Source organism: Macaca fascicularis, chromosome X (assembly GCF_037993035.2).
Source record: "Macaca fascicularis isolate 582-1 chromosome X, T2T-MFA8v1.1".
Taxonomy (NCBI): domain Eukaryota; kingdom Metazoa; phylum Chordata; class Mammalia; order Primates; family Cercopithecidae; genus Macaca; species Macaca fascicularis.
This window is the reverse complement of record NC_088395.1, coordinates 48815101-48835485: the sequence shown is the minus strand read 5'-3', so window position 1 is coordinate 48835485 and position 20385 is coordinate 48815101. Positions and strand designations below refer to the sequence as shown.

Sequence of the window (20385 nt, the reverse complement as noted above, 5' to 3'; positions counted from 1 at the left end):
TATGTTGCCCAACCTGGTCTGGATCTCCTGGGCTCAAGCAATCTGCCCTTCTCCACCTCCCAAAGTGCTGGGATTACAGGTGTGAGCCACCACAGCCTTGCTAGTTGTGCTGGTTGTTTTATAAATTAACATTTTAAAGGTGGATATTTCATTGCCAAGGTATGAGAATGAATTTTTTTAAGTCGTATATTTCCTGTTCTTATTTCTAAGTAGCAGACAAGTGTAAAATGTATATTTTTCTCTTAAAAACACACACACACACACACACACACAAAAAAAAAAAACCTGAAGCTGGCCAGGCATGGTGGCTCACCCCTGTAATCCAGCACTTTGGGAGGCCAAGGCAGGTGGATCGCTTGAGCCCAGGAGTTTGAGACCAGCCTGGGCAACATTGCAAAACCCTATCTCTACAAATAATTTTTTAGAAATTAGCTGGGCATGGTGGCATATGCCTGTAGTTGGGGAGGCTGAGGCAGGATGATTGCTTGAGCCTAGGAGATCGAGGCTGCAGTGAGCCGTGATTGCCTCAGTGCACTCTAGCCTGGGCAACAGAACAAGACCGCGGCTCTTGAAAAAAAAAAGAAAGAAAAAGAAAAACTTAAAGCAGATTTTTGTTATTTTAGTCCCTAATAGAATGCGTTTTCCCATTATAGACTATAGTGATTTACTAATCATTTTAGTATCACTTTTCATATTATTCATATTTTTTGATTACTCCATTGATTGATATCAATAATTTGGAGCTGGTTTATTACTTTTATATGTATCCACAAACTCTTTTTTTTTAAAAATTTAAATTTTTTTCACTCCGTTCTTCTAGTCTGATGTTCTCATCAACTCTTGCTGTTCTGCACTGGATGCCAGTACTTGGTGGGGTGATGACCTCAAAGATAATTTGCTCTCCTGGGCCTTCAAATAGACTTAAAAACAAAAACGGGAACTTTAATCCAGCTTTTCTGGTTGCTCTCAGCAGGAGAGTTGGTCTGTTGCAAGCCAGTTCACACAGCTGGAAGCAGAAGTGTTAATTTACTTCACAGTAATACAGCAAACACCAGGAACCCCCAAGAACCAGGATGAACCCCATCACCTTCCCCTCCAACCCCCAGGGGCACCAGATGAATCATCTCCTGTTTATATCTTGTTCTTATTTTGCTTCTTGTTGGGAAGATATTGACTACAAGATCCTGATCACCACACCCCAAGCCCAGAGTAGGTAATAAGACATGGGGGTGTCTTCCACACCCGGGCCACCACTGACTGAATCCATGCAGGAGACCTAGGCATGGGGAGCATCCAACTGCTGTCCTTTAAAATGAAACTGAGGCCAAGATGGCAAAATTCACATTGCTACATCTTCCTCCTCCCCTCACCGTACTACCCTCATAGTCCTTCCTACCCCTGACTGAGGAGTGCTTCCTGGGACAGGCCTGACCTAAGGAAGTGTCATTTCCCAACCCTCAGACCCAATGCTCCCTTTTAATAAGAAACATTTTGGGAGGCCTCCTTTTACCATCCTGAAATGACATTCACATTCATGTACATTACAAGTCTTGCTGGTGTGGGGCTGCCCCCCAACACCAGAACTCTGCCCATTCAATGCCAAAGCACCCTCAAGGAGGAATTCCCAAAACACACCCCGAGGGCAGGCAGGAACAGGACCCTTGTCTGTCTGGTTCAGTGCGGTATCCCCACCACCTAGCACAAGACCCTGCATGCAGTAAGTAAGTAATTACACAGTCTGGATAGCTATGCTCTGATTTACTGCCCTCTTCCAATAAGGCTTCCCTGTTCTCTGTTCACTGCCCCTGCCTGGAGAACCAGGGAAGAAAAACAACTCAGGGCGCACAGGGGTCAGCTCCCTCGCACAGAGAGTTCTACACAGTTCACTGGTGCTGTGGGCAAATGGATGCTTCAGGGGCCCTCGGTCCTGCCGGGGGCGGAATGAGGACAGGGTGAGCACAGAAAGCAGAGACATCTGTAGAGTCAATGACGCAGTGGTCAGAACACAGAGTCCAGAGTGCACAGCCTGACCCTGGCCCTGGCCCTGGTACTTCTCAGCTGTGTGCCTTCTGGTAACCTCTATAGGGCCTGAGGTCTCTCATCCAGAACGCAACGATGATAATAGTAGTTAAGGTTGTTGTGAAGACGCAGTGAGATGATTCGTGTAAAGTGATCAGGAGAGCTTGGCACGTGTTATAATTATTCATTACTGTTGCTGTTTTTATGAAATAGATGAGTAACTTGGATCAATGAACTATCATCCCTGATGCCTAGATTCTCCCCTCCCTCAAGCGCGTCTTCACCTTCCTTCTTCAGACTTCCAGGTTCCACCACCATTGGTGGATGGTCAGGAAGCCAGTACGCGCGACCTCCCTTTTCTTTCCCCTGCTGCAAAGCCCATCTCAGAGCTCCCTTCTGTGGGGCTCAGCCAGACCCCCCCAGGGCTAGGACAGGTTCCTGGGGCCCTCCCTGCCAACCAGAGGCCCCTCCCTACTCCCCGCACCTGCACAGGAAAACCCTGACCCAGCCAGGCCCCACCAGGACCAGCCAGGGAACCAGTCCCTACCTTGCCCTCACTCTCAGCCACCATCAACTCCCCCTGGGCGGGCGCGCCCTACCTCCCTGCACCTCCGTCTGTGTGAGCCCAGGAGTGCCCACTCCCCAATGTGTGTGCCCCTGTGGGTGTCCAAAGCCTTGTCTTTGTGACCCTAGGGGTGTCCACAGCCCTGTGTGTGGCCCCGGCAGCGTGCACTCCCCAGCGTGTGCGACCCTCGGAGCCCGCAGCCTGGAATGGCCAGCCACGCGCGGGGCAGGGACGCGCGCACGGAAGCGTCCACCCGGGGCCGCACCACTGGGGAGGGGCAGCCAACCTGGGCGCACCGTTTTGCATTGGGGCAGGAAGGAGCCCCCTTCCCCGCGCGGGGCCGGGTCTGCCAGTGCTGGTCCCGTCCTCCCGGCTCCCCCCGCTCCGGGCGGCCCTCGGCCTCTCTCCCGCCCACCGCGTTGCCCTCTACTCCTTTGGCTTACTCTTTTTTTTTTTTTTTTTTTTGAGACGGAGTCTCGCTGTGTCGCCCAGGCTGGGGTGCAGTGGCGCGATCTCGGCTCACTGCAAGCTCCGCCTCCTGGGTTCACGCCATTCTCCTGCCTCAGCCTCCCGAGTAGCTGGGACTACAGGCGCCCGCCACCACGCCCGGCTAGTTTTTTGTATTTTTAGTAGAGACGGGGTTTCACCATGTTAGCCAGGGATGGTCTCGATCTCCTGACCTCGTGATCCACCCGCCTCGGCCTCCCAAAGTGCTGGGATTACAGGCTTGAGCCACCGCGCCCGGCCTCCTTTGGCTTACTCTTGACCCGGCCCTCCCGCACCAGAGCTGGCAATTGACTCAGGGCCGCGGAGTGGGGGTGGGGGGTGCCGGTGGGTTCTGATTGGTCGATGATCGAAGTCTGGCCCTTGAGCTCCTCGGTAGCGACCCGGGCCCGCCTCCGCCCGTGCGCGCCGGGCTCCCATTGGTCGTCACTCTGGGGCATGCGCAGTGGGTGCCAGGCCGGAGCCCGGGCTCTAGGAAAGCCGTGTTTTGCGCTTCCGGATGCTGGTTCCCACACTGCTGCGTCCTGTGAGGTTGTTCGCCCGGGAAGGGGCAGGACAGGATGCGCGCTGGCGGAGGTTAGTGAGGTCACATACCGGGCCGTGGCGCCTGGTGCGCTGGGCGCTTCCACCGCAACCTTCGTAGCACACCCAGCGGGGTTCTCTGCCTGGGCACCAAGGTTCCTGCGTTCATTTACTGTCCAATTTCTCTTTCCGGAAAGTGTGGCTTTGAGTTTGATCTGCAGGAGTAGGACGGGCACAGGGGGAGTCTGGTCCTTCTTGCACCATAAATCGCAGAGCGAGCCCCCTGTGGTCTCTGGATACAGTGTACCAAAGTTAGATTAATTGTACTCCTTCTTACAAGCCGGTCCAACGTTGGCAGCAGTGAAAAAGCCCTAAGCGCCAGGGCCTTTGGCGAATCGTGTGTAAGGGAATAAACACTTTCCCCAGTTTTCCAGGCGCAAACTAATGGTTTTGGAGCATTAAGGTCTGGTCGGCTGGGGCAGGATGGCTGCGTTGACACGTCTTATTTAATCCACATCATAGGTGAGGTGACTACTTACCTCTTTACAGGTTGAAATCTTTACATTTTATATTTATGTAAGTTGAAATAGAAATATATATTACAAGCATTATAAAAGTATATAACAAGGCTGGGCGCGGAGGCTGACGCCTGTAATCCCAGCACTTTGGGAGGCCGAGGTGGGCAGATCACTTGAAGCCAGGAGTTCGAGACCAGCCTGGCCAACATGGTGAAACACCGTCTCTACTAAAAATATGAAAATTAGCTGGGCGTGGTGGTGCACGCCTGTAGTCCCAGCTACTCGGGAGGCCGAGGCAGGAGAATCACTTCAAGGCGGGTTGTGAAGGTTGCAGTGAGCCGAGATGGCGCCACTGCACTCCAGCCTGGGTGACAGAGCAAGAGTCTGTCTCACAAATAAATAAATAAAGTATGTAACAGTATGTATAAATGTATGATTTATAGGGATGGAGTAGAGGGGGTGGAGCAGAGGGGACCCAATTCATTGTCCTGGAGTAAGTCACATGATGAAGGAAAGGGGGACTGTTGCTCTTTTAACTTGGTGCCCAAAAGGTTAGGAAGACTGACCCCTAAGGCATCTGCCTTCACCAACTGGGACCGATTTCCCTTAATTAGCTTGGAAACTCAAAGTGCCCTGTGCTGCCTCCACTGCTGGAAACACACACTGATCTTTGTATCAGGTGTTGTCCCGAGGAAGATCGTTATTTTTACTGTGTGTGCAGAGGATTAGAGAGCTGGGTACAACACATCAAAGGTTCAGATAGAGTATGAGCATTTAGTCATCTGAGGGTGGCTGGCCTTGTAACATGCATACTTCACTTTAGTACCTCCGCTCAAGCACCATAGGAGGTGAGGGGTGCATTGTGTTTCTTTGGGATCTTGCCCTAATGGTTATAATATGGTACAGTCAAACAGAATAAACTATATAACCTCTTTTAGAGAAACACAAACAAAAGTAATACAATTTAAAGAAGGCAAGAGGGAAGAAAAGAAAATCTTTAGCTTATGAATAAAAGAAAAAGCCTATTTGAATAGAATAAAATGCTAAAAATCCCACATTCCAATAAATATAGCTTGCCTTATAAATCAGTAGCCCTTTTAGTCCTTTAAATAGTAAGAATTTTATCACCATCATCAACCCCATTTTAAACCTTTATTATGGGCCACTTGAAGAGAAAGAGTTTTTTTGGTGGGGGTTGGTGGGGGGAGGAGACTAAGTTTGGCAACTTAGGGAAAAATGCAGTGTGTGTGTTTATAATCTTGTGATCAATTGAGTTTTCAGAAGATTAGGTGATAAATATGTACATATACGTAGTGTTAGCATAGTATGTGTGAGTGCTGTAAGTTGCTTATGGAAGCTTTAAAAAGTTATTAACTGGGCCGGGCGCGGTGGCTCAAGCCTGTAATCCCAGCACTTTGGGAGGCCAAGACGGGCGGATCACGAGGTCAGGAGATCGAGACCATCCTGGCTAACACGGTGAAACCCCGTCTCTACTAAAAAATACAAAAAACTAGCCGGGCGAGGTGGCGGGCGCCTGTAGTCCCAGCTACTCGGGAGGCTGAGGCAGGAGAATGGCATAAACCCAGGAGGCGGAGCTTGCAGTGAGCTGAGATCTGGCCACTGCACTCCCGCCTGGGTGACAGAGCGAGACTCCGTCTCAAAAAAAAAAAAAAACAAACAAAAAACTAACTGGCTGCGCGCAGTGGCTCACGCCTGTAATCGCAGCACTTTGGGAGGCCAAGGTGGGCGAATCACCTGAGGTCTGGAGTTCAAGACCAGCCTGGCCAAGATGGTGAAACCCCATCTCTACTAAAAATACAAAAATTAGCCGGGCGTGGTGGCGGGCACCTGTAATCCCAGTACTTGGGAGGCTGAGGCAGGAGAATCGCTTGAACCCCGGAGGCGGAGGTTGCAGTGAGCCGAGATTGTGCCATTGCACTCTAGCCTGGGCAACAAGAGTGAAACTCTGGGCCCGGCACTGTGGCTCATGCCTGTAATCCCAGCATTTTGGGAGGCCGAGGTGGGCAGATCACCCTGAGGTCAGGAGTTCGAGACCAGCCTGGCCAACATGGCAAAACCCTGTCTCTACTAAAAATGCAAAAATTAGCCGGGCGTGTAATCGCAGCTACTCGGGAGGCTGAGGCAGGAGAATCGCTTGAACCTGGGAGGCGGAGTTGCAGTGAGCCTGAATCTCTCTGAATACCTACTTGTAGTATCCCTGAACAGCCTACTGTAGGTTTAGGTTTCACAAAGAGTAAAAACAGATGCCAGGCTATAGGGCAGTTAGTAGCCATAGAGGTCCAGCCAGTTTTTGGACTCCTTTTTCATCCCAAATATTTTATTTTCCCGGAAGAAACCATGTACTGAAATCAAAGCAAGTAAATGGAGTAAAACATCTTGTTTATCACTAGATGCATTTGGGGTAGATTGTTTGCAAAGGGGGTGCTATGGACTGAATTATATCTCCCCTCCTGTAATTCATATATTGAAGCTCTAACCCCAAATGTGACTGTATTTGAGACAGGGCCTTTAGGGAGGTAATTCAGGTTACATGAGGTCATAAAAGGAGGATCCTAATCCAATAGGACTGGTGTCCTTATAAGAAGAGACATGAGGGACGCTCATGCACGGAGAAAAGACCATGTGAGGCCACACAGCAAGAAGGCAGCCATTTGAAAGCTAAGGAGAGAGGCCTCACCAGAAACCAACCCTGATGACACAGCAGCCTTTCTTGTCTTAGAAATTGTGGTGATAACTACTGGAAATTCAAAAAAGTTTTTTAAAGCAATTATGAACTTTCACCAAATAAATGTCTCTACAAGGTATTCTGTGGGCAAGTGATGGTATACAATTTGAATACCTAATTATTAGTTTGAATAACCAATGTGAAGGCACTAATTTTTTTTTTTGAGACGGAGTCTCGCTCTGTCGCCCAGGCTGGAGTGTGGTGACATGATCTCGACTCACTATAACCACTGCCTCCTGAGTTCAAGCGATTCTCCTGCCTCAGCCTGCCGAGTAGCTGGGATTGCAGGTAGATGCCACCATGCCCAGCTAATTTTTGTATTTTTAGTAGAGGCGGGGTTTCACCATGTTGGCCGGGCTAATCTCGAACTCCTGACCTCAGGTGATCTACCCATCTTGGCACTCCCAAAGTGCTGGGATTACAGGCGTGGGCCACTGCTCCCGGCCCTTCTTTTTTTTTTTTGAGACAGAGTTTCGCTTTTGTTGCCCAGGCTGGAGTGCAATGGCGCGATCTCAGCTCACCGCAACCTCCGCGTCCCAGGTTCAAGCCATTCTCCTGCCTCAGCCTCCTCAGTAGCTGGGATGAAAAAAATCCTCAAAAAAAAAAAAAGTCCTTTAAGAGAGAAAAAGACTATTTAATCACCTGTTTGTTTTGTTTTGTTTTGTTTTGAGATGGAGTCTCCCTCTGTCACCAGGCTGGAGTGCAGTGACGTGATCTCGGCTCACTGCAACCTCCACCTCCCACGTTCAAGTGATTCTCCTGCCTCAGCCTCCCGAGTAGCTGGGACTACAGACATGCCCCACCATGCCCAGCTGATTTTTGTATTTTTAGTAGAGACGAGGTTTCATCATGTTGGCCAGACTGGTCTTGAACTTCTGACCTCAGGTGATTCGCCCACCTCGGCCTCCCAGAGTGGTGGCATTACAGGCGTGAGCCACCACACCCAGCCAAAAATCACCTGTTTTGATATGTTCGCTCAGTCTATTACAAAATTATTTCTATTGCCAAAGAGTAGTTGGAATTTTCAGCTGGCCTCAAAACCAAACCTATAATGTTAAATTGTAATCTCCATCAAGAACTTGTTGGCACTGAGTGGCTGGAAATCTCTCCTCATACAAAGAAGTATCATTTTTGCTGAAGATTTTCAAAAACATTCTCTAATACAATATTATTATATGGCTGGGCACTATGGCTCATGCTTGTAATCCCAGTGCTTTGGGAGGCAAAGCAAGATAATCACTTGAGGCCAGGAGTTTGAGGCTCACCTGGGCAACATAGCAAGACCCTGTCTCCACTAAAAAAAAAAAAAAAAAAAAAAAAAAAAGGCTGGGTGCGGTGGCACGTGCTTGTAGTCCCAGCTACTTGGGAGGCTGCGGTAGGAGTATTCCTTGAGCTCAGGAGTTGGAGTTTGCAGTGAACTATCATCGCACCACGGCACTCCAGCCTGGGTGACGGCAAGACATTGTCTCTCTCTCTCTTTTTTTTTTTTGAGACAGAGCCTTGCTCTGTCACCCAGGCTGGAGTGCAGTGGCATGATCTCAGCTCACTGTAACCTCCGCCTGCCAGGTTCAAGCGATTCTTCTGCCTCAGCCTCCCCAGTAACTGAGACTACAGGTGTGTACCACCACGCCTGGCTAATTTTTGTATTTTTAGTAGAAACAGGGTTTCACCATGTAAGCCAGGATGGTCTCGATCTCTTGACCTTGGGATTCACCCACCTAGGCCTCCTAAAGTGCTGGGATTACAGGCGTGAGTCACCATGCCCTGCCAACCCCATCTCTTTTTTTTTCTTTTTTTTTTTTTTTGAGACGGGGTCTCGCTCTGTCGCCCAGGCTGGAGTGCAGTGGCGCGATCTCGGCTCACTGCAAGCTCCTCCTCCCGGGTTCCCGCCATTCTCCTGCCTCAGCCTCCCGAGTAGCTGGGACTACAGGCGCCTGCAACCGCGCCCGGCTAATTTTTTTTTTTTTTTTTTTGTATTTTTTTAGTAGAGACGGGGTTTCACCATGGTCTCGATCTCCTGACCTTGTGATCCGCCCACCTCGGCCTCCCAAAGTGCTGCGATTACAGGCGTGAGCCACCACGCCCGGCCGCCAACCCCATCTCTTAAAAAAAAAAACACACAGGCCAGTTGCGATGGCTCATGCTTGTAATCTCAGCATTTTGGGAAGCTGAAGCAGGAGGATTGCTTGAGCCCAGGAGTTTGAGACCAGCCTGGGCAACATAGGAAGACCCCCATCTCTACAAATTATAAATTAAAAAATAAATAGCTGGGCATGGTGGTACATGCCTATGGTCCCAGCTACTCAGGAGGCTAAGGTGGGAGGATCATGTTAAGTCTGGGAGTTCAAGGCTGCAGTGAGCCATGATTGTGCCACTGGAGTCTAGCCTGGGCAGCCGGACAAGACCCTGTCTCAAAAACAAAAACCCCAGCCGGGCGCAGTGGCTCACACCTGTAATCCCAGCACTTTGGGAGGCCGAGCGGGCAGATCATGAGATCAGGAGATCGAGACCACCCTGGATAACACAGTGAAACCCCGTCCCTACTAAAAATACAAAAAATTAGCTGGATGTGGTGGTGGGCGCCTGTAGTCCCAGTTACTCGGGAGGCTGAGGCAGGAGAATGGTGTGAACCCAGGAGGTGGAGCTTGCAGTGAGGTGAGATCATGCCACTGCACTCCAGCCTGGGCGACAGAGTGAGACTCTTTCTCAAAAAGAAACAAACAAAAGAAAAAAACAATATTGTTTAAAGGGTCTTTTTCCCCCACCAAAATGAGCATTGTATTTCAGGATATGAGTTCACATTTCATGTTTGTTTTTGTTTTTGAGATGGGAGTCTCGCACTTGTCGCCCAGGCTAGAGTGCAGTGGCATGATCTTGTCTCACTGTAATCTCTGCCTCCTGGGTTCAAGCGATTCTCCTGCCTCAGCCTCCCAAGTATTTGAGATTACAGGCACCTGTCACCACACCCGGCTAATTTTTGTATTTTTTGTAGAGATGGGGTTTCACCGTGTTGGCCAGACTGGTCTCCAACTCCTGACCTCAGGTCATCCGCCCACTCGGCCTCTCAAAGTGCTGGGATTAATGCGTGAGCCACCGCGCCTGGCCCACATTTCATATTTTGATTAAGGAGTGAGTAGGTTTGCTTTTGATCAACATAAAGGCATACATCTTGGCCAGGCGCGGTGGCTCACGCCTGTAATCTCAGCACTTTGGGAGGCCGAGGCGGGCAGATCACGAGGTCAGGAGTTCACGACCAGCCTGACCAACATGGTGAAACCCCGTCTCTACTAAAAATACAAAAATTAGCCAGGTGTGGTGGTGTGCGCCTGTAATCCCAGCTACTCAGAAGGCTGAGGCAGGAGAATCGCTTGAACCCGGGAGGCAGAGGTTGCAGTGAGCTGAGATTGCGCCACCGCACTCCAGCCTAGGCTACAGAGTAAGACTACGTCTCAAAAAAAAAAAAAAAAAAAAAAAAAAAGGCATACATCTTAATATTGCTTTGTAATATAAATTTTCTATTTTTGATCTTCAGTTTCCTAAAAGGAATTCCCTGCAGTCAAGTGGACATTTGTCATTCAGGAAAATGATGTCACAATAATTCTTCTAAACTTCCACTGAAATAGGAAACTGAAATACATCTCCACTTTGCAGGGGGAAAGCTGAACCACAGAGTTAAGAGATGTCCAGAAACCCATCTAATGAGCTGGAAAGGCTCTTGACAGTTACACTATCTTTATATGGCCCTTGTTCAGACAAACAGATGTGTGTACATTATATGTATACACACACAGACATGTGTGTTCCTGTGGATCACGGAGCCATGTCAGGGTTCTCAAAGAGAGAAATCTAATATGATGGAGTGGTTTGGTAGCTGACAGACCCATCCTTGATATCCAATTGTTCTGGTAAAATAATTCAATGAGGTTGTTATTACACAAACAGGATTGGACTTAGGAGAGAAACACTTACGAACGTTATGCAATGTATTAGATCCATCTAATCAAAATTCACTCATTCAACAAAGTTTTTTCTTTCTTTTTTTGTTAGAGATGGAGTCTCACTCTGTCGCCCAGGTTGGAGAATAAGTTTGAATGCTAAGTATGTGGCGCGGTGTTCAGCCCTGTGGTGAACAACATGGGCAGAGCTGCTGTTCTCACAGAGCCATGATCTAGAAGGAAGATGCCCAAGTCACGAGGCAGCTATTGATTACTTGGCTCCAAAATAACAAATTTAGGATCAATTACGTTACCTGATCTTATTCTGAAGACATTGCTACAATATCGTGTCTTTGAAAATACAGTTTACTGTCTGCAAACTCAGCTAACTCATCAAAAATGTGAAATTTCTCAGTCTCAATAACTTGTTTCTCTTTTGGCAGAGCTGAGCATTTCCCTGCTTGAGAAGGTGTGATCTGCTCACTTCCATACAGAGAAATTCAGGATCCTAAACGTGAAATCTGCCCTCTTAGAACATGAAGCTGCTGGCTGAGTGTGGTGGCTCATGTCTGTAATCCCAGCACTTTGGGAGGCCGAGGCAGGAGGCTCACTTGAGCCCAGGAGTTCAAGAGCAGCCTGGGCAACATAGTGAGACCTCGTCTCTATTTTCAATAAAAAATTTTTAAAAGGAAGATGAAGCTGCTGCTGGTGGCAGGAGCTGAAAATGATGCGAGCAGAGCACCATCAGCAGCCCCTTCCCCAGGCTTCAGGTAGAGATTTCTTTAGTGTGTTCTCACATCCACACACTGGAACTTTCAGGCTCAATTTCTCTTTTGGTCTATATAATTTGCAAAACAAAATTTTTTGGCATCTGATGGCCCGGCGTGTGCAGTAACTACCTGTTAGTTTGCTCAGCTGTCATCACTAGCTGAACACTTGAGGCCTTCTTAGTCCACTCTCAGCTTGAGAGCCAAGGTGAGTAGGATCTTAAAGTGGATCTTTGACAAAACACAAGAGATCTGCCTGACTTTAATACAGGTTGTCATGCTGAGGGATCATTGAGGCACCCCTATGCCATCAGATGTCCATTGAGCATCTACTATATGCCAGGCACTTGGACCACATGATCTCATTTAACCCTCACAACAGACGCACGAGGCAGCTCCTTTTCTTTTTTCTTTTTTCTTTTTTTTTGAGACGATCTCACACTGTCACCCAGGCTGGAGTGCAGTGGCGTGATCTCGGCTCACTGCAACCTCCGCCTCCCGAGTTCAAGCAATTCTCCTGCCTCAGCCTCCCGAGTAGCTGGGATTACAGGCACCTGCCACTATGCCCAGCTAATTTTTTGTATTTTTAGTGGAGACAGGGTTTCACCATATTGGCCAGGCTGGTCTCGAACTTCTGACCTCATGATCCGCCTGCCTCGGCCTCCCAAAGTGCTGGTATTAAAGGCGTGAGCTGCTGCGCCCGGCCGAGGCAGCTCCTTTTATCCCCATTTTAGTAATGGGAATCTGAGATTCAGAGAATTTTTGTGACTTGTTTGCTCAAAGCGACACAGCCAGCGCAAATAAAGCTGTACTGTTTCCTCAGAAATCCGGCCCCCAGCTCCCACATCCCCTCACCCCATTCATATGTCAAACTCCTGTTCAACCTTCACATCTTAGCTGAGACCTCACTTTCCCCAGGACTCCTTCCCTGACACCCGGGGTTCAAGTTCTATGCCTCTCCTGTGGGCTCCCAGGGCCCCCTGGACTTACCCGTCACATTTACTATAAGCCCATATATCCCTTCTCTGTAATTGCTAAGTGGGCAAGAGACTTCCCGGCCTTATTTCCGTTTCAGGCGTGTATAGACATTTAAGAAATCGCTGGTGTCCAGACGCGGTGGCTCACGTCTATAATCCCAACACTTTGGGAGGCCAGGCAGGCGGATCACATGAGCCCAGGAGTTCAAGACCAGCCTGGGCAACATAGCGAGACCTCGTCTCTACTGAAAATGAAAAAATTAGCCAGGCATAGTGTTGTGTGCCTGTGGTCCCAGCTACTCGGGAGACTGAGGTTGAGATTGGGAGATTGCTTGAGCCCGGGAGGTTGAGGCTGCTGTGAGTCATGATTGCACCACTGCACTCCAGCCTGGGTGACAGAGTGAGACCCTGTCTCAAAAAAATAAATAAATAAATAAATGCTGTTGGATGAGTGAGTAAATGAATGAATGAACTTGTGAATGAGGCATTCCAAAGGTTTCAACAAACCTTCAGCCTCCCTTAACACACACTTGCCTCCTTACATGGGTCCAGGACCCCTGCTGAGCCCGGGATGTAATACAAAAGTGAATGTGCCTGACTTTGTGGGTTTGGGTCCACAGCCCGACCCCAGAAAACAACTGATGGTCATGCAGTATGCCCTGGGCTGGAGGAGAGGTGAGCAATGCTCAAGGAATTGAGAGAGGGCAGTGCTATTTATCTGAATGTCTGTGTCCCTCCAGAAGTAGTACCTTGAAAACTTATTCCCAATATAATCATATTAGGAGGTGGGGCCTTGAACGATGATTAGTGAGTGACATCAGTGAGAAGAGGACCCAGAGAGTTCCCTTGCCTCTTCCACCATGTGAGGACACAATGAGGAGGCACCAACTGTGACCCAGAAAGCGGCCCTCACCAGCCACTGAATCTGCGGCACCTCAAATGTGAATTTCCCAGGCTCTGGAACTGTTTCTCACAGTTCTGTCATTTATGAGCTAGTCAGTCTATCATATTTTGTTTTGGCAGCCCAAATGGCCTAAGAGGAGGGAGGGAGGGCAGCTGAAGGAAGGGAAGTGAACTGATGTCATTCGAGAAGGAGGCAACTAAAGTTTGGTTAGTCCAAATTAATTTTCCAATTCAAACATGAGAATGATCGCTTTGGTGGTGGTTTTTTTTGTTCTGTTTTCTTTTTTTTTTTTTTTTTTGGACAGAGTCTTGCTCTCTCACCCAGGCTGGGTGCAGTGGTATGATCTTGACTCACTGCAACCTCTGCCTCCTGGGTTCAAGCAATTCTCCTGCCTCAGTCTCCCTAGTAGCTGGAACTACAGGCACGCGCCACCACACTCAGCTATTTTTTTTTTTTTTTTTTTTTTTTTGTATTTTTAGTGGAGACGGGGTTTCACCATGTTGGCCAGGCTAGTCTCGAATTCCTAACCTCAAGTGATCCTCACGCCTTGGCCTCCCAAAGTGCTGGGATTACAGGTGTGAGCCACTACGCCCGGCTGAGAACAATCACTTTAATGTAAGTTATGAAATGGAGACTCTGGCCTGATACCTTTATAGTCAGATGCTGATGAGTAGGCTAAATATGAACTACTTTGATTTGTGAAGTGATTAATTACAAGTGGCTATTACTACAAGTGACTTACTACTTCCCACATGGCTCTGCTAGTCCCCTCTTTGTTATTTATTTTTATTTTTTTGAGACGGGTCTTGCTGTGTCACCCAGGCTGGCGTGCAGTGTTGTGATACCCCACTGTAGTCTCAGACTCCTGGGCTCAAGTGATCCTCTCACCTCAGCTTCCCACGTAGTCATGAATACAGGTGTGCGCCACCATGCCCAGCTAATTTCTAAAAAATTTTTTGTAGAGGTGGTGTCTTGCTATGTTGCCCAGGCTGGTAGTCCTCTCTTTGGACGGTACAGGACTGAGCTCCCCAAAGAGGCAGGAAGCAGTTGGAGGACAGGAACAGTGACTCACATTTGTGTTCCCTCCACAGTGCCTGGGGAAACCAGACTAGAAGATAGAGCAAAGTGAGGCCAGACGCAGTGGCTCTTGCCTGTAATCCCAGCAATTTGGGAAGCCAAGTGGGGCAGATCATCTGAGGCCAGGAGTTTGAGACCAAACTGGCCAATATGGTGAAACCCCGTCTCTACTAAAAATACAAAAATTAGCTGAGCGTGGTGGTGCACATCTGTAGTCCCAGCTACTTGGGGGGATGAAGCAGGAAAATCACTTGAACCTGGGAGGCGGAGGTTGCAGTGACCCGAGATCATGCCACTGCACTCCAGCCTGGGTGACAGAATAAGGCTATGTCTCAAAAAAAAAAAAAAAAAAAAAAGCAAAGTGTATCATATGGGTGTGCTAATGGCTGTTTCCTCATAAATGTCTATGGCAACCTGTTTGTCTTGCAGACCCTTATTCAGAAGAGTTTTCTGATCTAATAATTTAGGATTTCACTCTTAGAGGCACCAACAGTTTGTCTCTGCCCAAGGCACAGATTAACTTCAGCCTGAGCCAAAACAGCTCTGCTCTTAGTCACTGACTGGGCAGCTAGCTGGGTGAGCTGGGAGGATGACCATCTAGAGGGAGTAGAATTAGAACTTTGAAGAAAGGTTTCTGTTTCAGGATTTTAGGAAAGTATGCAGCTTAATTCTTTATGTTCTCTTTGCAATCCTGAAAGGAAAAGGACCATTTTATTTTTTTTGCTTGTTTTGTTTTGTTTTGTTTTTAGATGGAGTCTTGCTCTGTCACCCAGGCTGGAGTGCAGTGGCGTGATCTCAGCTCACTGCACCCTCCGCCTCCCGGGTTCAAGTGTTTCTCCTGCCTCAGCCTCCCGAGTAGCTGGGATTACAGGCATCTGCCATCATGCCTGGCTAATTTTTGTATTTTTAGTAGAGACGGAATTTCACCATGTTGGCCAGGCTGGTCTCGAACTCCTGACCTCAGGTGATCTGCCTGCCTTGGCCTCCCAAACTGCTGGGATGACAGGTGTGAGCCACTACGCCCAGCCTACCATCCTATGTTTTTATCTCGCTTTTTCTTCTGTAATAAATTGTTTTTGCCCTTTGCTGATAAGAATAGATAATATCATATCTTTTAATTTAGGAAAATAAAAGCAATTTTGGCACATTACTTCAACAGTGCAACTCGAGATCTGAATTAGAAGGAAAAAGGAGAGATTCTCTTTTGATCATTTTTTATAAAATTCTTAAGATATGTATATCTTAAGGTATAGATTGATAGTATTTACTGTCTGTAATTGTTCTAAAATACCCAGGGTAAGGCTGGGTACGGTGGCTCACACCTGTAATCCCAGCAGGAGAATCGCTTGAACCCGAGAGGTGGAGGTTGCAGTGAGCCGAGACCGTACCATTGCACTCCAGCCTGGGCAACAAGGGTGAAACTCCGTCTCAAAAAAAAAAAAAAAGAAAAAAGATCCAGGGTAGTATATACAGGCTGCTGACCATTATGTGTACGAAATACAAGAATGTAAGAAAATTATGCATATTCAATGTAAAAATATATAAATAATAAACATAGGCCTGGCACGGTTGCTCACACCTGTAATCCCAGCACTTTAGGAGGCCGAGGCGGGAAGATCACTTGAGGCCAGGAGTTCGAGACCAGCCTGGCCAACATGGCAAAACCCTGTCTCCACTAAAAATACAAAAATTAGCCGGGCATGTTGGTGTACACCTGTAATCCCAGTTACTCAGGAAGCTGAGGTAGGAGGATCACTGGAGCCCAGGAGGTCGAGGCTGCAATGAGCCATGGTCAGGCCACTATACTCCTGGGTGACAGCATGAGACCCCGTCTCTAAAAATACAAATTATGAGCAGCTGAGGAGAGCAGGAAAATTAAAAAATTAAAAATTAGAAAAAATTAAAAATGAAATAAGCATAAGAGAATGTAACGTTTAGAAGGTAATCTAAGACTGTAATAGATTTTGTGTTCATTTTGTTTATCATTGGCATGGATTTGCTTTTTATCTGCAAAGGTTGTCTGTGTAAGTCTGTGTATATGCATAACATACTATTTGTGAATGCAGCTTCCATGAGCAGACACAAAATTACAGTGACATTTAGTACAGGGAAAAGCTAGACTTCAGCAGTGCATTCATGAAGATCTAGTAATGTAGATGTTCTAACATCCTCCTGCCCTCTCAGATATGAGCCACTGCTGTTCAGAGAGGATTTCATATGCGGTTCATTCACATAGAAACTGCAATGATTCTTTGATTGTGTTTTTGTCTTAGTAAAAAAAAAAAAAAAAAAAGATTTTCAGCATGATTTGATATTGGATGGCAGGCCATTGCTTAGAGGCTCCAGGTCTAATTCACCATCCCCTGTACCATGGTTATATTAGAGTCTATGTGTGGCACTGACTTTGAGAACGGGAGATACTAATTTGGGAGGTAGTATTTTCAGGTGCTTTATGAATACTATCACACAATGGACTGAGTGAAATCTTCATGATAAAGCAAAGTTTTAGTGGTGGGGACTTTTGTATTCCAGAACCCAGAACACTGAAATTGGAATGAGCATCAGATTTATAAGAATGGAGGTCATAAAGATGATGACCTACTGTGTGCCTTGCCCTCTTCAACCTTATTAATAATCCGAAAAGCTCATATGCAAGGCAGGCATTGTTAGCTTAGATTTACAAGTGAGGCCTATAATCCCAACACTTTGGGAGGCTGAGGTGGGTGGATCACTTGAGGCCAGGAGTTCGAGATCAGCCTGGCCAACATGGCAAAACCTCATCTCTACTGAAAATACAAAAAGTAGCCAGCGGTGGTGGTGCACACCTATAGTCCCAGCTACTTGGGAGGCTGAGACATGAGAATCGCTTGAGCCTGGGAAGCGGAGTTTGCAGTGAACCGAGATCATGCCACTGCACTCCAGCCTGGGCAACAGAGCAAGACTCTGTCAAAAAAAAAAAAAAAAAAGAGAGAGGAAGGGGAAGAAAACAAAAAAAGATTTACAAGTGAGGGCCGGGCGCTGTGACTCATGCCCGTAATCCCAGCACTTTGGGAGGCCGAGGCGGGTGAATCACGAGGTCGGGAGATCGAGATCATCCTGGCTAACGCAGTGAAACCAAGTCTGTACTAAAAATTAGCCGGGCGTGGTGGTGGGAGCCTGTAGTCCCAGCTACTCAGTCCCAGAAGGCTGAGGCAGGAGAATGGCGTGAACCCAGGAGGCAGAGCTTGCAGTGAGCCGAGATCACGCTTCTGCACTCCAGCCTGGGTGACAGAGTAAGACTCCATCTCAAAAAAAAAAAAAAAAAAGAAAAGAAAAAGAAAAAGATCTACAAGTGAGAAGACTGAGCTCAGAGATTACCTAACCTGCCCAGGGCAAGAGATAACCACGTTTGGCTGATTGTAGAGTCTGTGCCATCTTTGCCTCTCCATATGATAAAATAGTTGTCACAGAAAGAAAAATCTTTGTATTAGCCATGTATTGATGTGTAACAAACTACCTAGAACTTAGCAGCTTAAAACAACACACATTTATTATCTCATAGTTTCTGTGGGTCAGGAATCTAGTCACAGATTAGATGGGTTCTCTGTCTCTAGATTTCTCATGAGGTTGAAATCAAGGTGGCTGCTGGGGCTGTGGTCTCATCTGAAGGCTTGATGGGTGATGGATCCACTTCCAAGCTGACTCATGTGGTTGTTGGCAGGTTTCGGTTGCTTGAGGGTTGCTGGACTGAGAGCCTCACTTCCTTGCTATAGAGGCCTCTCCATAGGGCAGCTCACACTGTGGCCGCTGGCTTCATCAGAGGGAGCAAAGAAGAGGGCAAGAGATAGTGAGAGAGAGCGAGAACCAGCACATCAGAAGTCACAATCTTTTGGAGCCTAATCATAGAAGTGACATCCTACATCCTATCACTTTTGCCATATTCTATTCATTAGAAGCTGGTCACTAGGTTCAGCCCACACTTAAGTGGAGGGATTTCCACATGGGTGTAAATATCAGAAGGCAGAAATCATTGGGGCCATGTCAGAAGCTGCCTATTACAGGCCTCTTCTTGGCTCTGCTTTTAAAGAACTTGATTCACTGTGTCTTTATTCTTTTTTTTTTTTTTTTTTTTTTTTTAGATGTTGTCTTGCTCTGTCTCCCAGGCTGGAGTGCAGTGGTGCAATCTCAGCTCACTGCAAGCTCTGCCTCCCAAGTTCATGCATTCTCCTGCCTCAGCCTCCCAAGTAGCTGGGACTACAGGCATCTGCCACCAGGCCTGGCTAATTTTTTTGTATTTTTAGTAGAGACGGGGTTTCACCATGTTAGCCAGGATGGTCTCGATCTCCTGACCTCATGATCCACCTGCCTTGGCCTCCCAAAGTGCTGGGATTACAGGCGTGAGCCACCACGCCCGGCCTTTATTCTTTTAAGAGTAGGTAGATAATACATATACTGAAGAACTGGAGACAATACTTTGTTTGTTTGTTTGTTTTGAGACAGAGTCTTGCTCTGTTGCCCAGGCTGGAGTGCAGTGGCGCAATCTCGGCTCACTGCAAGCTCCTCTTCCCAGGTTCATGCCATTCTCCTGCCTCAGACTCCTAAGTAGCTGGGACTACAGTCACCCACCACCATGCTCGGCTAATTTTTTTTGTATTTAGTAGAGACGGGGTTTCACCATGTTAGCCAGGATAGTCTTGATCTCCTGACCTCGTGATCCACCTGCCTCAGCCTCCCAAAGTGCTGGGATTACAGGCTTGAGCCACCGTGCCTGGCTGAGACAATACATTTTTAAAGATATATTTTTTGGATATTGGTGTGTGTGTGTGTGTGTGTGTGTGTGTGTGTGTGTGTATATATATATATATTTTTTTTTTTAAAGAAATGGGGTCTCATGTTTCCTAGGCTGGCCTCGAACTCCTAGGCTCAAGAAATCCTGCCAGCTGGCTGGGCGCGGTGGCTCAAGCCTGTAATCCCAGCACTTTGGGAGGCCGAGACGGGCGGATCACGAGGTCGGGAGATCGAGACCATCCTGGTTAACACGGTGAAACCCTGTCTCTACTAAAAAATACAAAAAACTAGCCGGGCGAGGTGGCGGGTGCCTGTAGTCCCAGCTACTCGGGAGGCTGAGGCAGGAGAATGGCGTGAACCCGGGAGGCGGAGCTTGCAGTGAGCTGAGATCCGGCCACTGCACTCCAGCCTGGGTGACAGAGCGAGACTCTGTCTCAAAAAAAAAAAAGAAATCCTGCCAGCTTAGCCTCCCAAGTAGCTGGGACTACAGGTGTGTGCCACTACAGCTGGCTTAATATATTTTTAATATTTATATATGTATGTAAATTTATAGAAACATAAATAGTTAGTTTTTATTTGTTTCACTCTGTTACCCAGGCTGGAGTGCAGTGCTACAATCCTAGCTCACTATAGCCTCAAATTCCTGGGCTCAAGGGATCCTCCCACCTCAGCCTCCCAAGTAGTTGGGACTACAGGCATGTGCCACCACACTTGGCTCATTAAAAAAAAAAATTGTAGAGATGGGATCTCTCTGTGTTACCCAGTTTGGTCTTAAACTCCTGGCCTCAAACGATCCTCCCAACTCAGCCTTCAAAGTCACTGGGATTACGGGTGTGAGCCACTGTGCCTGGCTCTTAAATTTATAATTTAGTACATATATTTAAAAATTAATGGAGGCCCTGCTAGTTAGGCATGTTGATACTGGAAGCATGAGATTCAGGAACTTTAAAAATTAATGGAAACCACTAAATGAGGAGAAATACCATGTATAACTTCAGAACCAGCAAAGGAAAAAATAAAATGTGGGCCGGGCGCGGTGGCTCAAGCCTGTAATCCCAGCACTTTGGGAGGCCGAGGCGGGCGG

The 20385-nt window shown here is 47.6% G+C and overlaps 2 long non-coding RNA genes across 2 annotated transcripts in view; both read left to right on the top strand.

Moving 5' to 3' along the window:
• Positions 1–3542: 3542 nt before the first annotated feature.
• LOC135969199 (uncharacterized) overlaps positions 3543–20385 on the top strand; it is a 32576-nt gene continuing 15733 nt past the window's right edge. Inside the window, exon 1 of the long non-coding RNA XR_012430324.1 lies at positions 3543–3664. This is a non-coding gene — a long non-coding RNA (uncharacterized lncRNA). The remainder of the gene's footprint in view (positions 3665–20385) is intronic.
• Positions 5519–19753, top strand: LOC141406899 (uncharacterized). The gene is made up of 2 exons (XR_012430325.1): positions 5519–5651; positions 19602–19753. It is a non-coding gene; the product is annotated as an uncharacterized lncRNA (long non-coding RNA).